Source organism: Dermochelys coriacea, chromosome 5 (assembly GCF_009764565.3).
Source record: "Dermochelys coriacea isolate rDerCor1 chromosome 5, rDerCor1.pri.v4, whole genome shotgun sequence".
Taxonomy (NCBI): Eukaryota; Metazoa; Chordata; order Testudines; family Dermochelyidae; genus Dermochelys; species Dermochelys coriacea.
Genome location: NC_050072.1, coordinates 113,047,111 through 113,067,812, shown reverse-complemented (window position 1 = coordinate 113,067,812; position 20,702 = coordinate 113,047,111). Strand labels below are relative to the sequence as shown.

At 40.5% G+C, this 20,702-nt stretch overlaps 1 protein-coding gene across 5 annotated transcripts in view; it reads right to left on the bottom strand.

Moving 5' to 3' along the window:
* The window catches only part of ADAMTSL1 (ADAMTS like 1), a 683,211-nt gene that overhangs the window by 86,613 nt on the left and 575,896 nt on the right, over window positions 1-20,702 (bottom strand). The window lies entirely within an intron of this gene.

Sequence of the window (20,702 nt, the reverse complement as noted above, 5' to 3'; positions counted from 1 at the left end):
TTGCTGCTGGGTCCCGCCCCATCCCCACAGATTAATTTAGGGAACTGATCGTTGAACACATTTACTAACATGGTCAACTGTGCACAGATCCCAGCAAAAATAGCTGGGCCCCACTCCTTCTACACCAGAGGAAGCCAGTGACTGACTTAAGGCTCTGACTTACACACACATTATTAAAAAGGAATCTTATGTTCATGATGGGAGCCCAAAAATGTCATCTCATCAACCTTCCCCAAAACACTAGGGCTAGCCTTGAATGCTCCTGTTTACGTATGGAAGACATGAGGGCTGGATTCTGCCAACTTTCCTAATATTGAGTCATACTTTCCTTCCTGTGTAGTCCCACTGAAATCAGATGGCATGGGAGTAAGGCAATACTAAGCTGGAATAATCTGTCACAGAGGAAGCAAAACAAGATAGAAACCAAAGGAAATGATCATCAGGAGAGACGCGGAAGTTGGAGACTCTGAACAGGACACAGGTAGAAACTGAAGGAAGACTGATTAAAAGCTGTAGAAAGAGCAGGAGGCAATCATTTAGAGAGCCATTTAACCTCACAAATCACAATAGTTATTCCGCCCATGAAATACAGAACTGAATTAAACTGAGATCAGCAGCCACATGGAAATGGTGGGAGTCCAAATGTCGAGCAGATTAAAGTTAGATAGAACATTGCACTAATAAATGCACTATACTGAACCACCCTGCAATGGCTAGGAGATGGACTAGATAAAGTAGCAGATATATTCCATCTCCAACTCTTCTGGTTCTATGAGAAGGCTAGGTTCTATATTTGTTCTTTCTTTCTTACAATTATGTCTATATCAAATTGTTCAGGTTACAAGTAAAAGGATTCCCTCCCCCAAATGACAGGGCTGAGCTGCTGAGAGTGGGACCCAAAAGCCACAGTGTGCTCTTACTAGGCCAGATCTGTCAACAGGGCTCTGTCATTTGACACCAGCAGAGGATATGCTTTATACACCATCAGAAACAATAAAGATTCTGTAGTTGGAACTTAGATGCCCATTTGTTGGTAAAATCCAGCTCACCCTTCTCTAGCTGATTTGGCTCTGCAGAGCTAGTGGCAATAATAAAAACTTGTTTTTGTCAATATAACAACTCTATATAACATGGAGCACATACTGAATAAGAAGTTGCCATTTTTACATAGTCACTTTCCTGACCATAACACATTAAAGGCCAGTAAGTCTGATCAATGCACCAGCAGCTCTATTTCTTTTGAACAACAGTGACAACTGGCAGCCAGTTCTGCTAATCCAGTGTGCTCCCCTTACAAATGAGAGTATTAAATCAGATTTCCCTATAAAGTTGTCAATCAAAATTAATGTGGCTATCAGCTACCCTCTGTTCACTGAACATCTTAGATTGAGATATTTGAGTTGGGTGCTAAAAAGAAGGCATTTTCGTCCTCATGGATCTATTTTGATACAGGGCTCATTTTTATATCAGCTGCCAAAATTTCTTGTCTTCAATAGTGGTTAGTAGCTGTTGCTTCAAGCAACTTGCTGTTTGTTTTGGTATAAATGTTTCTGTTGACAGTTCACATCCAAGTGGCTAGAGTGCCACAGTAACACTTTCTAACTCTTGGCTTCTGCAAAAGAGGAGGTCTGTTTCTTTATACAAAGAATAATGCCATTTTTCGATAGGAAGAAAAGATTTGCCTTTGCAGCATTTAAATTTTTCTGTTGAAAGTTTCACCTATTGCCCTATCTGTAACACTGGCTTGTTCAATTTTCTCCATTGACTCCAAATGGGAGAGTCTTAGAGGAGATCAGGAAATATGGAGTCAAATTCTTCCTTTGCTTACACTTGTGCAACTTCACTGACTTTAATAGCGTTTCAGGGGTATAAGTGAGAACAAAACTTGGTCCTTAACGGGGAGGTCTGAATAACCAGAAAAAGCAGGAGTTATGTGGATAATCAGTAGTATTTACAACCTACTAATGAAAAAGGACAAAGATCAGTGATAACATCACAGAAAATTATCATAGAATGTTTAGTATGGATACGTTGGTAGCAACACTATTATTATTACTAGAATTGTCTAACCTTTCCCATTATAAGATCCTATTTTTTCAGTTGCTTATAAAACTGTCCCAAACTTTTGATAAAGTTCTTTTAATGTGTGTGTGTGTGTGTGTAATTTTCTAGAGTTTAAAAATATTATTTTTCCACAGGACCCCTGCCTCATTCAGTGCACCGGATGGACCTGCTCTGGGGATAAATCAGATTTGTGTGGTGAAGAAGACTGTTGTTTGTAGGAGCCCTCTTTCATTTGTTGCAGAAATTGGAAGGTGTGTAGTGAATGAGGCAGGGGATTTCAGGAAGAGAAAGGATGGTCTTGTGGTTAAGGCAGCTGAATGATGCCCTAGGGAATCGGATTCTATCCCTGTCTCTGCCGCAGAGTTCTTATGTGATGCCAGCGAATACACTTAAATCAAACTTCTCATAGGTGGTCACTAATAATGTGTTCCTCATTTTCTGAGCTTGACCTCAGATCCTGGAGTCTGATTTGCAGAAATGCTGAGCACTCACAGCTGCAAATGAAGTCAATCAGTGTTGTGCTTTGAACATATAAAATGCAAAATAATGCTACATACTCCGAAAAATCAGGTTCTAGGAGTCTCATATTGGGCACCCAAAATTAGGGGTCCTTGATATCTGTGTCTCAGTTCCTCATCTGTAAAATGGGGGTAACAACTCCCCTCTTCTCACAGGGGTGTTGTGAAAATAAATTTGTTTGTGAAGCACTCAGATACTATAGTGATGAACACAATAGTGAAGGCCATGAGGAAATTAATAATTCTGTCTTCAGAACAGGGTTTGAATAGTGTGCAGTAAATAAGATTTGGAGCCATACACTGAACAATGGGGAGAAAGACAATATTGAATAGCTGCTGATTAAATGAGCATCATCTATTCTGTGTTTCAGCGAGGCAAGGGGCATGTGGAAAATATATCATCTGATCAGGCAATTAAAGACTGTATCATAATTCATATGCACAAGGGTTGTGCAAGCAATCTTAATTCTGGCATTTCCTAACTTTTGAATCCTTGACGTTGAAATCTTGATAATGTTCTTTTAATCTGGTTATTTGCTGTGTAATTATATGTGTGTCTGTCACACTGCAGATATTTCACAGTCCTTTGTAAGAATGAGTTAAAGACTGGTACTTCAGAATGGCTACATAGGCAACAATTATTGCCTTGGCATTAGAACCTGCTTTACAAAAATAGAGAATACTAGTTAGGACAAAGGGTTAACTCCTGTTCTTTCTGAGATGTCATGGGATCTTAACTTCCACTTGAACCACCAGTGATAGGCACCTGATGAGTTTAGAGAGTCATCTGAAGAATGGCTGCTCTCATGACACTATGGTGAAAGTTGCTGTATTAGGGTTAGATTACATAGCACAACATCTCTTCACCCCATGGCTGTGGGCATAACTCAAATCCTGTTGCTGGTAACAGTACTGAATTATTATAGTCAGTTAAGGTCTGATCTTACAGTCACTTATACACATGAATAAAGTGTTTGAAGGATCAGGAACTGAACAGAGAGAGGTTTGTTTAACTGGAACTGGCTTCTTAGTGAACTGATTGTGGCAGTTAGAATAAAATAATATATAAAAAGCTATAAGGAATATTTATTCTTGCTGGTTGACAGACCAGCTGACAGTTTTGGCTTTGTAGTCTCTCTATTGTTTCCTGAAAGCCAAAGAGAAAGATTGCACGATCTTTGTTTGAAACACACTCTTTGTCTCTCCCCGCCCCCCCACATTTGCCAGTGCCCAAAGCAATATCAGTAAGTAGCAGCAGAACTGCAATGCCATTCCAGCTTTTCCCACAGAAAACTTTGGCATGTGTGTGCATCAAGCCATTCGGCTGTGCTTGCTTTAGGTCTATTAGTTTACCTGTAAGGGCAATGCCTGAAACAAGTAACCTCCCCAAAACCTTTCCCCACCCCAGTTAACTCCTGGAAAGCAGTTTTATATTTTAAAACACAAATGAGACGCTTAAAAGATTTCAGCGACCATATCTCAAAAGGACCAGAAGCAAAAAGCTTTTGACCTTTGCATGGACTTGCATACAGACGCCACACTGAACTTTTGAACTGGCTGAAGAAAAACTGTTAATACCGCTACAGAAAAACAAAAGCATTCAGAAATTGCTGAAAAGAGGAAGGGAAAATGGGGGGAAAAAGACTATTCACAGTGCTTGATGTGTTTGGGATTTTTTTCCCATAATTACACTCTGCAAGTGAGCATAAATGAAAGGAGGTTTATTTTCAGAGGTTCCTATGGAACTACAGAGTATGCAGATGACAATCAAAACAATACATCCTGATTATTGCTGTTGCTAGTTTGTGTGAAAAGTCTATGACAAAACTGAAACACACCTGATTTTGTATCATTACAAACTCAAAACAGATCAGTTTTCTTAAAGTTTATGATCCTTTCAAGTGAAGCTAGGCCAGTTTCCTGCAGATCTTTATTATTATTTCATATTTGCTCAACACTGACAATGCACTTGAAGCTGTACAGTACACATAAAGACAGTCACCAGCCCTTGTATGGAACCTGGGCTGCTTCTGCAATGAAATGGTCAAAAGCTGCAGCTTCCAATACGTTTTATTTTGAGGTTATGTGTTCACGAGTATGCAGCTTCAGAGATACATTGGAACTGGACAAAATGTTCATGCAAAGCCCTGAAAATCAAAAGCAATAAGTGTCATGTATCTCTAATAAGCGTTAAAGAATAAAAGGGGAGTAGTGATGTATGGTGTGATGGATGTTATAAAGTCTGAATAATTACAATTTCCAGACAAATTATGTGCACAGAAAAAACGTCCATTTAGGAAATCTAGAGATCAGCTCCTACAAGGAGCTGGACAAATAATCTGTAATGAATAATGTATTTGACTAATTTCACCTTTTTTTCTATTTTTTAAATTGTCCATGAACCGACTGTGATTTTCCTGAATGGATTCATTGTCCAAATTTAGGCCTGATCGAGCCAAGTACTTAAGTCTGTGCTTAACTTCAGGCATGTGAGTAGTCCTACTGAGTAAACTGAGGACCAGCAATTTGCAGAAGAGAAAGAACAGGATAGAGATACAGACAATGCAAATATAGCAGCAAAAGACCTAATGCACCAGAAAATGCCTTTACTATGCAAACCTCCATTCATAATTTGGGCATTAATTATACTATATTATTATTATTCATAATATGAAACTGGATAAGTAGTTTCTAAAGCAGAAGCACAGGTAGACAGTAACTTAGAGCTGCTCTAAATTAAGAGTCTGGTTCTGTAGCTGCTACACAGGAAAAGCTCCCAGCACAGTCAATGGGACTTTTGCCTGAAGTCCCTAAATCAAATGTCTTCATCATGTTACAAGGCATTTTTTAGTTGTGTAAGGGCCTACAGCTTGGAATGGGAGAGGACCCAAAGGTTTACATCCAACTTTTAAGTTTTACAGAACCTAATATGAATGGAAAGTTTTAAATGGCCCTTTAAAATAATTTCAATAAAAGGGTGTTGTTTTTTATTTTTAGATTGAAAGAAAAGTAACAGAAATTATGGCCTTGCAGTACTGGATAGAGTCTCAGGACATCTGGGGTCAATTCCTGGCTCTGCCACAAACTCCAACGCTGATTCAGCAAAACACTTCAGCATGTACTGGACTTTAAGCATGTGACAAGTCCTATTGACTTCCATGGGAGTACACAAGTGCTTAAGTGTTTTGCTGGTTCAAGGTCAATAGTTCTGTGCCTCAATTCCGCATCTGTAAAATGGGTATAATGATACTTCTGTTCTTTCACCCATTGTCTATCTTAGACTATGCTCTTTGAGGCAAGGACTGTCTCTGACTACTTGTTTGTACAGTACCTAGTACAATGGGACTCTGATCTTGATTGGAGCCTCTAGGCCAGTAGTGGGCAAACTATGGCTCGCGGGTGGATCCAGTCCATCAGGGCTTTGGATCCGGCCCACAGAATTGCCACTCCCGTGGTGCCCCGTGCCCCTCCCAGAAGTGGCCGGCACCATGACCCTGCGGCCCCTGGGGGAGGAGGGCTCTGTGCACTGCCTTCACCTGCAGGCACCACCCCGCGCAGCTCCCACTGGCCTGGAATGGGAAACCACGGCCAATGGGAGCTTTGGGGGATGTTCCCACAGGCAAGAGCAGTGCGCAGAGCCCTCTGCCCCGCCCCATCCCCCAGGGGCCACAGGGATGTGATGCCGGCCACTTCCAGGAGCCAAACGGGGCCAGGGCATGCAGGGAGTCTGCCCTGGCCCCGGTGTGCGCTGCTGCCACCCCGGAGCCGCTCCAGGTAAGCAGTGCCAGCCCTGAGCCCGCACCCCAAACCCCTCCTGCACCCTGCACCCCAACTCCTTGCCCTGAGACCCCTGCTGCATCCCGTCTGTACCCAAACCCCCTGCCCTAAGCCCTCTTGTACACCCCACAACCCTCCTGCAGCCCAACTCCCTGCTCTAAGCCCCCTGCCACACCTTGCACCTCTCCTGCACCCCAACCCCCTGCCCTGAGTCCCCTGCCACACCCCACACCCCTACTGTACCCCAACCCCCTTTCCTGAGCCCCCTTGTATACCCCACACCCCTCCTCTGCCCCAACCCCTTGCCCTGAGCCCCTTCCTGAACATCGCACACCCTCCCACACCCCGCACTCCCTCCCGCACCCCAACCCCCTGCCCCAGCCCTACATTCATGGCCCTGCATGCAATTTCTCCACCCAGATGTGGCCCTCAGGACAAAAAGTTTGCTCACCCCTGCTCTATGCACTACAACAATACAAATAATAGTAAACAGTTAATTTTGTTTTTAATAATCCTCTATTCACCATAGTGATTGGTGCCAGTATAAGGTCCTAGACAGAGACATAGATCATAGTTTTAAAGATATGGGAACTAGAAAGCGATGATAGCTATTAACTAACTATTCATAGAAAGTGAAACTGACAAATCTAGTTTCACTGTCAAAATTGTTCCAAAAAACTCTAGACTGCTCAGACACCATGGAGATAAGCATGGTATAGATAGATTAGATAGGCAGAAGTTTAAAAATGTGAATTAGCTGCTCCAAAGCCTGTTTGAGGCCAATGGAAAGAAGTCTTTTGGATCAGGCCATAAATGAAGAGCAGAAATAACAAAAAAACAAGTAGATTTTAAAACATTCTTAGAATCGAGATGTTATAAAAATGGAACAATTTGAAAGATATACAATTGTCACCTTGACAGTTTCCCTTCAAGTAATGCCAAGAAAATTGAACAGCACACGAGAAAAGCAAACAGTCTTCTATGCAAAGACCTCCCAGCCCAGTTATTAAAAAAAATGAAGTTATCATTTTTTTTGGTTAAAACCATATGAAAATGATACAAGAGGACTTATTATTTTTAAAATAAGCATTCTTCAGTTTGGAATGAGGTTTGTCTGTGAGCCTCTTACCTCTTAACATCTGGTACCTGCACATAGAGAGACTCCTTATTGTTCAGGGGCTGCATGACAACAGTGTATATTCACAAACATCAGACTGAATTAATCACATATTACATCAATACTGGGCTTTTTCTCTCTGCCTCTCACCTACACATCCTGCACCAGACACTGGAGGCGGAGAAATCGCTGATGGGATAGCACACATCCTTTTGATTTCAGTTCCAGTGCTCGATTTGTATTTGTGGCAATGTAACCCAATTCTTGTGTGCATATATGCTTGTTGGACACTCGGTTATAACATTCACCATGGGCTGAATCAGTTTAGTCAATGTTAGATTTTAATTGCTGACAGGAAATCCAAGCTCCAATTGTAAACCTATCAGCATTAATCCTGCAGAGGAAAGCATACCTTCTAATAGTTAGATCAGATCAGACAGGATTCTTGAGTTTTATTCCTGGCTGCTTACTCATACTTGTTTCAAACTAGGATGCTTTAAGTTAAGAACCTAAATCCATATTTGAGCACCTAAAGAATTGGCCTGTCTTTACAGGTGCTGAATTCCCATATTTCCCATTCCTTAGCTATAAGAGTTATGGATCCTCAGCACCTCCAAGAGCCAAGCCACATATTTAGGTGTCTAAATATAGATTTTGGGGTCTAACTTAAAGCATCCAAGTTGGAATTTTTTAATCTTAATATTTCCATGCCTTGGTTTCTCCATCTGTAACATGGGGCTAATAATAAATGCACACATACCTCAGAAAAATGTTGTGAGGTTTCGCTAATGTTTGAAAAACTACTTTGAACCTCAGATAAAAAAGGGCTGCATTCATGCACAAAGTTATTATTATTAACAATAATAACCATAAACAACATTGTAACCATTCATGTTTATAGCATGTCAGTGCTAATTTGACAAACTAAGGCCCAGGGACTAAAGGTCTAGTGGTTTGATTATCAGTCTTGGCAGTGGATCAGAACTGCTCTGTACAACCTAGTGGGTTTTAGGGTTCTTTGTGAGCAAGGTAAAGAGATATGCTTTTTCAAAAAAGCATCCATCTCATAACTGAGGAGAACCTATGAAAAGTGATAATTGTACAGCATTTCAGCCTCTTTAAACCAGTGCATGCGGACATATCAAAGACTTACTGAGATTACTTTGGGAGCAGATGGAGGTGGCCTGCACTAACTCTGCAGTTTTATCAGTATCAATGAACACTGCAGCTCATTATGAATAACTATGGGAGAAATATTTCTATACGAAAGCAAAATAGAGAAAAACTGATGAAGAACTCTAAAGCCAAAGAGGGAGAGAAGTTACACAGAGCTGGTACTGCTGCCTCCTGGAAGCAGTATCTCCAGTACTGACTATCCTGATTAGCTGATGTTTTGACTTTTTGATGAAAACTAAAATATTTCAGGTAAAATTTTTTTGGATGAAAACAAAAAAAATTTGAATTTGAACCTGGTGCCACAGTACATTTTGGCAATAGAAGTTCAGGTGCCTTATGCTCCTATTTCTCTTCTATAGATGGAGCTCCTTGGCTGGACTACATCACTCATGATGCACCATATTTTCCCCCTCTTGCTAGGCCACCATAGTGCATCATGGGAGTCCCTACCATAATGCATCATGTAGTCTGGCTGGGGAACATAGACAGTAGAGGAAAATAAGCATGAGGTATCTGAACCACAATTCCCCTGAGACATTGTGGTGGCATTTTTAAATAATTTTTTTTTCAATTTTTTGGCCAGAAATGTTCATTTTATTGGCAAACTTAAAAACCCAAAACCATTGGGGATTTAAAGCAGATACTTTTTGTGAAAAAATTATTTTATTTGAAGACACAATTTTCCATTAAAAACAGTACAGATGGAAAAATTTTGACGAGCCCTAGGAGACACCTCTTTTCCCGGTGTAAGAAGCCAAATAGATGGACGCAGTCTAACACACAATGTGGGTTTCCTGATGGACAATGCCAGAATTACACACACCACATGTACCACAAGGGAATTTGCAACAGAAATACAGATCAACGAGTTACAACAGTGAGAGAAAATGGCAACTGCATAGTTATCACACAGAGTTTTGTGACCCAATATAGCAATTGAGGCACTAAGGTATGATGGTGACAAGCATGATAGAAATAGGTTGACAGATTAAGTTAAATAAAGACATCCAATTTGCTGATTCAAATCTAGGCTCTCACCCAAAACAGTAGTGACGGAAAGTCTTTCCCGTTAGAAGGCTCTTCAGTGGTATATGTGAAATACAATCTGGCCTTGCTAACATCTTTCATAAAAACATATTCTGAAAGATTTTACATAATTAAATAATACAATAACAAATTAAAATGCAAAATAGGAGCAGCAGGGGAGAGAAATTAGTAGAAATAGGAGCAAAGAAGGAGAACTGGTGAAGGAGAGTTACAGCAAGGCTGTTATTACAGATGGCAAGAGCTGCACTTGCACCATCAGAGTAAAGGACTGAAAGACAGCTAGTATAGGATGAATGTAAGGTACAGGAATGACAGAGAAGGGTGCAAGGCCTATGAGACAGTAGAGGTTTTTAAGACTAAGGGATGGTCTAAATCCAGTTTCCTAGTGGAAAAAAGTGTCCACACCACAAAACCTATCATCCTATTGGCATTCTTGTTCAGAGTATAAACAGAAAGGCTACAGACTGAATGGGCAAAGGAACTGTGAAGCAAAATACTGTCCTAGAGTTGGTTCCTCCAGGAGTCAGAATGAGGAAGTTTGCATGGTTGCTGTCCACGCTGTATCTGCTTTTTGGATGGAATGTGGATTTCAGCTGCCAAAACTGTCAATCCAATTGATATTCCCCATGGCAGAGGTCTTTCAGGGATTCCATCTCCTTCTATGGTGGTCAAATAAACCAACACCTTTCCCCTCCACTAAGTTAACTGGAAAAAGTGAAAATGGACAGCACACCACCACCCCCAACTTTAAAATGACTATTTGCAAAAGGATCCATTTTTAGTTAATATTAAGGCAGCCAGTAGAAAGTGAATTGACAAGAAGGCTGCCAATACTAGAGGGCAAATTTGTATGAAATTGTTCAATTGGTGGGGGAGAAGTGCAAGAAACTTATTTCCTTCTCATGGAGAAAAACACGTTTTAGAACCTGCAATGAAATGTTTTTAAAATGAACAATGTACCATGTGTCAGCTTGAATTGTCTGTAAGCTTAATGGAAAAAAAAATCACAGACAGAGCCTTGACTTCATAACCTGAAAGATCAATATTCAACAACATGAGATTTTATTCCACCATGTAACAAGATACTCATCGAGTCGAAGGATGCCTGTGCTGAAATGGAGTCAGAGAAAAAAGGAAAGAGAGGCGGTGTTATTGAAACAAATGAACAAAGAGAGTAGATTCACGAATGAAACAGTGTTGGAAAAAGTGGTCTACAGATTGAAGTAACCCCCTGTCCAGTCGCACTTCTGTAACCAGCGCTGCCACTTAAATGGCAGATAATGCAACTCTCGGTGACCCTGGCTGGCAGCATTACAGAGATAATATTTGCACTGGGATGAACTGTTCTTGAACTATTTCCCTAGAGTATCAGGCACAAACAGTCTCTCTCTCAATTTCAGGCATGCAGGTCTTTTTGCACATTTTTTCATCATAAAAATATATTTACAGCATTGGAATTCCCAACCTCTGCTTGTATTTGAACTCCCCATCCTGATGCCCCTTTTGCAACATGCTGGTAGTGATGCAGCAAAGAGGCTTGTTCCAAAATCACGTCCAAACCTAGTGTTCTCTCTTTAATTCTCCCTTTGAGATAATGCTGCCATAGCTGGACTAATACTCTGTTTAGTAACCACTTCAGTCTTTTGGAATAGAAATTGATTTTCCTCATCCTGGCATACAGAGATCCGAACACATGCGTGCAGCTGCTCCAGATGCAGAGAGCCAGATTGCAGTGTCAGTTACACCGCTGTAAATCTGGAACTAGCTGATGAAGTCAATGGATATATAGTGCTGCAAATGAGATCAGAATCCTGTTCAGAGGGTCTGGAAGTAGCAGCTTGAATGGTATCCAGGATGATGGCAGCTGAAGTATCATTATGAATATGAGTAGATTTATGCTTTGTAGACTTATGCTGAGGCACTTCTACCAGGTGCCCTGAAATTAGCCTGTTAGGCCTTGCCTACACACAAAATTTGTATTGCTTTAACTATATAGGCATAGTTAAAGTGGTATGACCCAGCTAATGTGTGGATGCAGTTATACTTGTATAGAAGTGCCTATTCCCACATGGGATGGGGAATAAGCTATACTGGTAAAGGCACCTTTATACCAGTATAACTGTGTTCATACTAGAGGTTGTACTAGTAGTATAACTATTTCGGTAAAAAAAAATTCATATCCCTATCCAACGTATTTATACCAGTCCAAAATTTGTGCATAGATGGCGGGATGTGGTATTATTGTGTCAGTAGAATGGGGGGGGTCCATAGGTGGGACACAAATTTAGGTGTCGACTCCTACCAACAAAACTCTGTAGCATAGACCAGGCTTTTAGAGAATAAGATGGTTCAAGTGACTGTAATGAAATATAAATTCTTCACCTCTGTGTAAGTGGTTCAAATATCTCTCAAGGGTGTTAATAACCAAAAGTTGTTAACATCTGCTGCTATTCAGAGGTCTGTACGAAGTGAGTTTGTCTTAGTTCTGTCCCTACTGGCAACAGTGCAAATGACAAAATCTACTACTATAGTTGAACCTTTAGGTTAGCAGAGAGGCCAAGGACTTAATGGGAATGGAGCCTAAGGAGCTACAGCCTCATCCTCAAAGAAAGTTTGATGGACACGTGTGGGGAAGTAATCCTGCTACTCCCACGCTGCACCTACTTTGTGGATACAGAGCACTTTGTTTTATCAATCTGGCACTTTTTGTGGGAACATACTTCACTCCAAATTCAATTACAAATGAAAATCAACCTGTTTCCTCCCTTTATTTGATGAATAAATGTGACTGACTGAATTAATTATACAATTCCTTTAGAGTATGTCGGGTTTGCTTTTATTTGTTCTTCTAATGGAAGCTGCCTGTTTTCATTAGTAAATCTTTATTGATTCCACAAATATCAGACATTCCTCAATTTACTACAGCAACAAGATGCTTTAACAGAGTTGTGATTGGAAGACAACATGATGCCAATATACCCTACTTCATGTTAGGCCTCACAGAGGCATACTGATGGGTTTTTAAAAAAATTAAAATAGCGGTTTCACAGTCAGATACCCAACTGGGAGATCATGCAAGGTATTTTGCAGGATAACACAATAAATCTGAAATTAACAAAGGCCATTGTTGTGCAATGTATTGGACTTAAGCAATTTTATTTTTGGCAGATTCCCTCTTTAGAGCCACGGTTGGGAAATCATTCCTTTTGTAGTCAAAAATGTGAATTCCTTCTGCTGAGGCAATTAAGAGGAGACCAAATAAGAAGTAAAAGTAGAAAATGGGAAATGGAGAGCACGTCTTTCAAATATTGAAAAATATTATATGGCAGCAAGTATTCGGTTTTGATTAGAGTGGGCACTAGAAAAGAGACGGGTGGAGGTAAACAGACTGAAGCAAGCTGGCTGCAACCAGATAATCAACAGTGCCAGGAAAAGGCAAATGAGAAATTTTCCTCTACATGGCTCACAAAGACTCTCTCACAGTGTAAGCACAAACTCATCACGAACTATTCTATGAGGAAAAGTATCAAATTATTAAATTATACTCCAGTTTGGGGATGTACTAACATGGCTGTACTAACAATGCCAAGGTTTGTGACCATGAGACCTGTGCAGAGAAAGGTATCTAGCTAACTATCTGGTTCTCTGACTGAGAAGGGTGATCTGATGTCCTTAGAAGTAAGAGGGAAATGTGGAATGTCCAGAAGTCATTTTCAAAGATTATTTAAAGATGTGCTCTAATATTTCACAAACATATTGGACTATGAATTGAACACGAGCTTTGAAGTGAAGGAGAACATCCATGGGTAAAAACCTATATTATTAAAGAACCAAAATGGCTGAGGAAAAGATGACTATTAATCTAGAGGATTTGGATTGAGGAAAAAACAACTGCAAGGGAGTTTCTAAAGCTGTTTTATTCAAACAGACAATTTGGAAGTTGTTACATGATTGATGTGTAACCTGACTCTTGGTAGGAATCTAGTGCTGGAAACGAAGTCTCTGTCTGGGCATGATTGGGTAGGCGTACTGGCACTGCTACAGAATAAGATGTACAGGAGTACAGATTTGATATTGAATCAGAACTAATGGCTATGAAGCTAAAATCATATCCAAGGATAGCTGGGAAGGTAAATTTAAAAAATGAGCAGCTTTGGGCATGGCAGTCCCTTGATATCTTTTGGACAGCCACTTAACAGGATGGTACCCTTGAAAACAGAAGGGTTAACAATGCTTGCAGAGATTACAGAGAAGATAAATGGTTCTCCAGGTCACAGATTTATAGATTTTAAGGCCAAAAAAGGATCATTAGGATGATTTAGTCTGTCCTCCTGCATAGCAAAGGCCATAGATCCTCACCAAGTGATTCCTGCACAATGCCCAGAACTTCTGGTTGAACTAGAGCATGTTTCAGAAGACAGCCAATCTTGACTTCAAGGGAGTGAGAGTGCACCACAGAGGTGCTGCACCCCCTGGCTTGAAGTAGTTTCCATCATATACAGGGTTTACAGGTTGGTTCCATGGCTCTCAGCAACCTAGCTCTACAAGTTGTTCCAGCGCCCCTGGTGCACCACATCCCTTAGTATGTTGTTTCAATTGTTAATTACCACCCACCCCTACTAGGCAGTGGCACAGAGAGACAGTGAAGACTGGCAATGCATGACATAACTCAGGCTTTTTCTGAGAAATGGCTGTAATGAGAATAAGAACAGGTATTTTCTGCCAGTGGCGCTGTATTGTAATATCAATATACCAGTGATAACACAAAAAGAAATCACAAGTCACAATTGTTTTTCAAGGAACAGACTGAGAGGCTTGATTTCTGCTTGGCTGTGTAGCAGGGGCAGGCTTCTTATGCTCTTCCCCACACACTGAGCACCTGTGTATGGGTCAGAGTTTGACCCTTAGTACATGCTTAATTCATTTCAGTGTCTAGGTGGAATTCACTTATAGTAGGCTTGACCCACAAACAATCTGACACCTTCTGATCCCCAAACAAGTAAAAAAAAATTATTTTTCCTTCTGTATAGCTTGAATTCAATTGGGAAATGAGAAAGAACAAAATGGGAAAAAAATTCAGCATCCAGCAGAGAAAATAATACATTCAAATGTGTCCTATGTTATACAAAAATAGAACAGGCAGCATCAGAGGAAAAAGAAAAAAAGAAGGTGGTCATTGAGCATTGAGTGGGTGCCCAGCCTGGCTTTTGGTGCCTTGACACCTCAGCCATGTATTGGGTCCATCAATTTGCTCTTACAGTCCCTTCTCTGTTCTCATTAGAGCTACAGGCTTGAGAAAGAGGAGGTAGGGAGAGGTGGGAAGGAAAAGCTTGTGTTATTCCTGGAACTGTGCACTTTTTCTTCACTGTTTATCTGTTCTGTACCATTCAGCTGTTCTTTGTTGCACAAGAATAAAAGTTTAGTCCTGAAAATAGTTTAGTCCTGTGAGAACAAAGCTACAGAAATTGCCTGGAATTTCCTTCTTTTTCAGCCATCTGGCTTTCATTGCTTTGCTTCTCTCCCCTCCTCCACACACGTTTACCAAATCTTTTCAACATGCAGTGACCAAGCTATTAAGTAGTTATAATTAAGAACACAGCCATGGCACACTCTTTCTTCCTTTTGGTAGTGTTCAATGGTTTATCATGAGCTGTTCATGCTATTGCAGTTATAACCCAGGGTTATTACATCTGATTAAATGATGACTGCCTTTGTATTTTGGGTTGGGGAAGGAAATGTTTTTAGACATGGGTGAATTTTGCTGTCAAAAAGAGTGAAGACATCACTGGAAATTAATTCTTCAGACTATTTTTAGAACAATTATAAAATACAAACATAGAAATCAGAAGAAATGTGTGTTTTTTATCTCTCAAAGAATTGCCCTCCCAGTGGAGTGAGGGGAAAGCTTTATTTTTAATTGATGAGCTATTCTGAGTCTACTACTGTGTAGATCTAGTCTATCAATTGCTTATAGCTTGATTCAGCGCACCTGTTACACCTGACTTTCTGATGCGAGATCAGAATTATGCCCTGGGTATCTCTCTGTTGTATGCACTCAGAAATAACAAGTAAGGATACCTAAGGACAGACCATTCTATTCTGTTAATTTCTAATGCAACAAAAACCACAGTACCGAGGCACCAAATTAAAAAATAAGAACTGCCAGTGTCCTCTACATTCCACCGTTCCTTGTTTCAACAGCTATTATTTACGGGGAGGTTTTGTTTAGCTGTATCCAAGAGAAAAGTCATTGGGCTTTTCTTCTGCCATTTTTCTTGAAGGAAAAACTTCCTCACCACAAAATCCAAAACCATGGGACACTCTGCTGCTTTGAGGTTTGAACAAGGAAACAAAACCAGCCAACTTTTGTGTTCAACTTCTCTGGGCTCTGAAAATCTTCTGTCTAAACTCAAAGCATAACTTTTTGTTGACTCCATATAGCTGTGAATTTTTGAAAACTTGAGTTTTGTGGTTTGGTTTTGGTTTCTCACCAATAGAGGTATTTACAGTGTAAAGGTTCTAAGATAGAAGGCCAGATTTACAAAGACCTTTAGGCACCTAAAATGCAGGTAGATGCCTAGCGGTATTTACAAAAACGGCTAAAGCAGGGTAGGGGGCTCACTCTATTGGGAGTTAGGGGCCTAACTCACTTAGGTGCTCTTATAAATCCCATAAGTCTGCAGTCCTACAGCCTACTCCCCTTATCCTGACTTAGAGGGAGAAAAGTTGTCACACTGTAAAGATCTCTTCTCCCTGGGCTATCTCAAATGCCCAAGAAAAATGATGGAATAAATGATGGAATAACAAATAGAGTGAAGCCGTTTTTCAATTCCTCCTGTGGTAAGTAATTTTCTGTTTTGAAAGGGTCTTCTTAAAAAAATGGCCAATTTTAAAAAATCTTCTAGAATGCCATTGTCCACTGCTCTTGCACATACAGTATGTAACAAATAAAGCTGGTTATTGCCCAGGAAAAGCTTGTTTTTAAGCCTTATGCCTGGCTGGGATAACCCTTTGAGAAGCTATGGGGATTGCCATCGGTAACCCGAGAGTGTCTGTAGCAGAGGTAAAGTCCTTAAGCCTACAAATGTTCTCACTCTTAAACCAACAGGAAGTTCTTAAAGTGGATTAGATTCAAAATGTAACCATGTTTTGTCCCTTTGCTGGATGAATCTCCACTGAAGCAGTTTCCCCTGACTGCCTAAATAAAAAGGGAGGGAATTCTCATTTTATAGGGCAGGGATCCTCAGAATTTTTCACAGTGTAAACTACAGTTTAGTATCTTAAGGGCCACCTGCCACCCCATTTGCTATGTCCAATGGACTCCCTCTCTTCCTATTCCAAATAAACACAACTACAGCAGTAACTTACATGGCACCGTCATATTAGGAAAGAATTTAATATATTTTTAGCTTCTTTTAATGTAGTTTAGCAGCTGGAAACAAGAAGGAAGAGCCAGCATCACAAGACGAGCCAGCTCTGCCCATAATTCATCAGCAAGAATACTGGGAATCATTATGGATTTCAGTTTGGGAACCTCTGTCGCAGAGGCCTCAAAGCACTAGAGATGAAATCCTGTCCCCAATGAGGTCAATAGGAATGCTCCCATTGACTTCAGTGGGGCCAGGATTTTACTCTAGATTGCCACCAGAACTCCTGGGTCAAGATTTCTTGAGTTAAGATTCTGAAGGATCTTTCATTAGGATGATAGGATTAAAAAACAAACAAACCTTTCTGATGTCATCTGTGCCCCTTTGGAGGCTGCGGACTGTTGTTATACTATTACTTGGTAATTTATATTTATATAATGCCATTAGTGTAATGGCACTTTGCAAGCTTCTAGGAAACAAGGCTCCTGTCCTAAGGAACTAAAGGCCTGATTCTCATTTACACAGTAAATGTAATTTATGCCTACCTTAAGGCCCCTTTACCTTGCCAGAATTGAGTTCAGAAGCCTTAGTCCAAAAAAGAATCAGTCCCTTACCATCTAACCTAGATATATTTATCCAATTGAGCTATGCCACTACATTGACCACAACTGCTGTGGATCTGTCCTATTATACATACCACAACAGATGATGGTTCAACTCCAAAGCAGTGCTGATAGCAAGAGAGAGGAGATCAGTGTTGGAAACTTTCATGAAATCATGTGTTAAGGGGGGATTTCAAAGGAGAAAGGGAGGTTGATTGGTGCATGGGGAGTGGGAGGCTGCCCCAAACCAGGAGGCAGTATAAAAAGTTACGAAGCCAAGAGTGCAAGGTGGGAGGTAGACTGGAGAAATGCACAGGGAAGAGGGTGGGGAGAACATTTAGGAGGAAATGTGAAGAGAGACATAGGTGTGAGCAGATTGGACCTACATTTTTCCCACTCCCATCCTGACTTTCCATCAAAGGAGAGTTAGATATGGCTATGTCTGGAGACCCTATAAATCTGTTTCTTGAGTTCACCAAGAGGTATCACTACAGAGTGACACACTCTCCCCACTGAGGAGATGAGCCGGCTACCTCCCCAATACTTCCAGCCGCTGCTGACAAGCAAGCAGAACAGAATCTGAATTCTCTGCATACAACTGACCACACACAGAGCAGTCACTAAGGCCAGATCCATTATTAATTTATTATTATTATGTGTCTATTGGTAATACCTAGAAGTCTGTCATGAGCCAGAACCAAATTGTGCTAAGCATTTACAAACAGAACAAAAAGACAGCTACTGTCCCAAAGAGCTTACTGAAATTCTTGTTTTGTCTGGATTTTTAAATAATATTGAAAAACCCCACCCTTTATATAATTCAGGCAAATTCTTCAGTGTACACATACCCTCCCACCAGCTGGAAGTCCATTTGGTGAGTCAGATCATCAGCACATCTGGACCAGTATCTCAGTCTATCATATCATCACTAATAGGAACACCGAAAAGGGAATAACTCTAGATAAGCACCTCCAAATTATGTTTACTTGTCTATTTCATACTGCCAGCTATATTCCAAAAAGGGTAATGCTTTCTTCCCACATAGCCAGTTGTCATCATCTAGAAGGGAGGAGAATCAAACTCAGATCCTGCTGGCCTAGGGCATGCTCCAGGCCTCTCAATCAATGGGTATGCCTATTCTCCATGCTAGTCTTGGTAGGTGGGTTAGACATTTTCTCTCTCTCTCTCTGTACTTAAAACAGGAACTCTCTAGCAGTGAATTCTGTCTCCATTAAGGTAAGGGTAAATGTGTGATACCTATGGACAGATATACTGCTGCTTCTTAACATTTATATAATGCTTTCCATCGTCACAGTGCTGAATCAGCATTAACAAATGTGTGTGCTCTGTTTATACATCAAGACATGCAGGCTGAATAATAGAACATAACTGCTCAAGAATGCATTATTCTGCTTATAAAATAGTTCTTGTATGGTATTGGAAAAGCGGTTCAGCCCATTTGGCTCTCACTATTGCACAACTCAGAATCTTCATCATCCAACCAAATTATATCCAGTCCAAATATCTTTATTATTCTTGGACACTGGACACACTTGATTTCTAACTTTAACTTCACAGTGCATCCTAAATCTACTGATATACCAGCATGACCATTCACCCCTGAGTATACTACTCACACATATAGTACCGTACACGTGCATATGTAAAGGCTAAGAGCTTCTCATTTGCACCAGTGCCCATTTTATACCACTCTGTCAATGTAAAGGGGCATTAAAGTGGACTTGTATTATGTTTAAACCCATTTTAAGGTCCTTTACATTGCCAGAGCAGTGTAAAGGGGCCTTGATGTAAAAAGAATCAAACCCTAAATAATTAAAAACATATATAGTACATTCACATACATAATATGGTATAATTACCTACAGACCTGGAAAGGCCTAATCACATCTAAACAAAGCCCTAAGAATCTTTTAAAAGCCATTTTGCTTCATGAGTGACATAGATATGACACCCTGCCTTTTTTCTGGAAATGGGGAAGTCTGCTATCTTTAGGGTGAGGGTTTTCCACAGCATCCTCCACCATAGTATCTAAGCACTGGTAGGAATAGGTTCTGGAGGACTTTTGAGAACAAGGTGTATTGAGAGGAAGGAGGGCGGCCAATGTGGGCATCCAAAAGCTTCAGGTAAGTTTGGGTAAAGTTCAGACAAACAACCAAACATTTGGATGCTTATCTGATTTGAATGTATGAGCCTTCTGAGATATGCCACTCTATTTTAGCACAGCTCTGTAACTCTAAGGGGTTGTCTACATTATCCGCAGGATTGATGGGAAAGAAATCGGCTGCCGAGCGCTCTCCTGTCGACTCCACAACTCCACCAGGACAAGAGGCGTAAGCGAAGTTGACGGGGGAGTGTCAGCTGTCGACTCACCACAATGAAGACACCACAGTAAGTAGATCTAAGTACGTTGACTTCAGCTCTGTTATTCACGTAGCTGAAGTTGCATAACTTAGATCGATTCCCCCCCCACCAGTGTAGACCAGGCCTAAGCAAAATAACACTATAAACTGAAAAGGTTATAATACATTACATTGTGTGTGTTGTGGTGTGTGTGTGTGTATTGCGGATATTGTTTAAATAGCTTACACTGAAATCATCTCATGCTAGTATATTTGATTTGCTTCTTCTGTGGTATCTTTAAATCCCATTGAAAAATCTTCAAGTAAGCTCATGCTCTTGAGCCCTTCCATCACTATGGTACACAGCTAATCATTTTTAAAGCCAGTAGGGACCATTAGGTCATCTAGTCTGACCTCTGGTATAACAAAGGCCATAGACTTTCATCCAGTTAAATTCTCTCTCTTCACTTTACAACAATTAAAAAGAATCACGTGGGATTGGAACAAAACATTTGTTTAGTCCAATTCACTGAATTTATGAGGTGCCATTGGGCTAAAAACCTCAGGCCATGATACTGTTCTCAGTTATACTCATATACACATAGAATTCCAGTGAAGTCAAGGTTCAGACCAGCAAATCTGGCCCCAAATGTCCTAGTTTCAGAGACATTTAA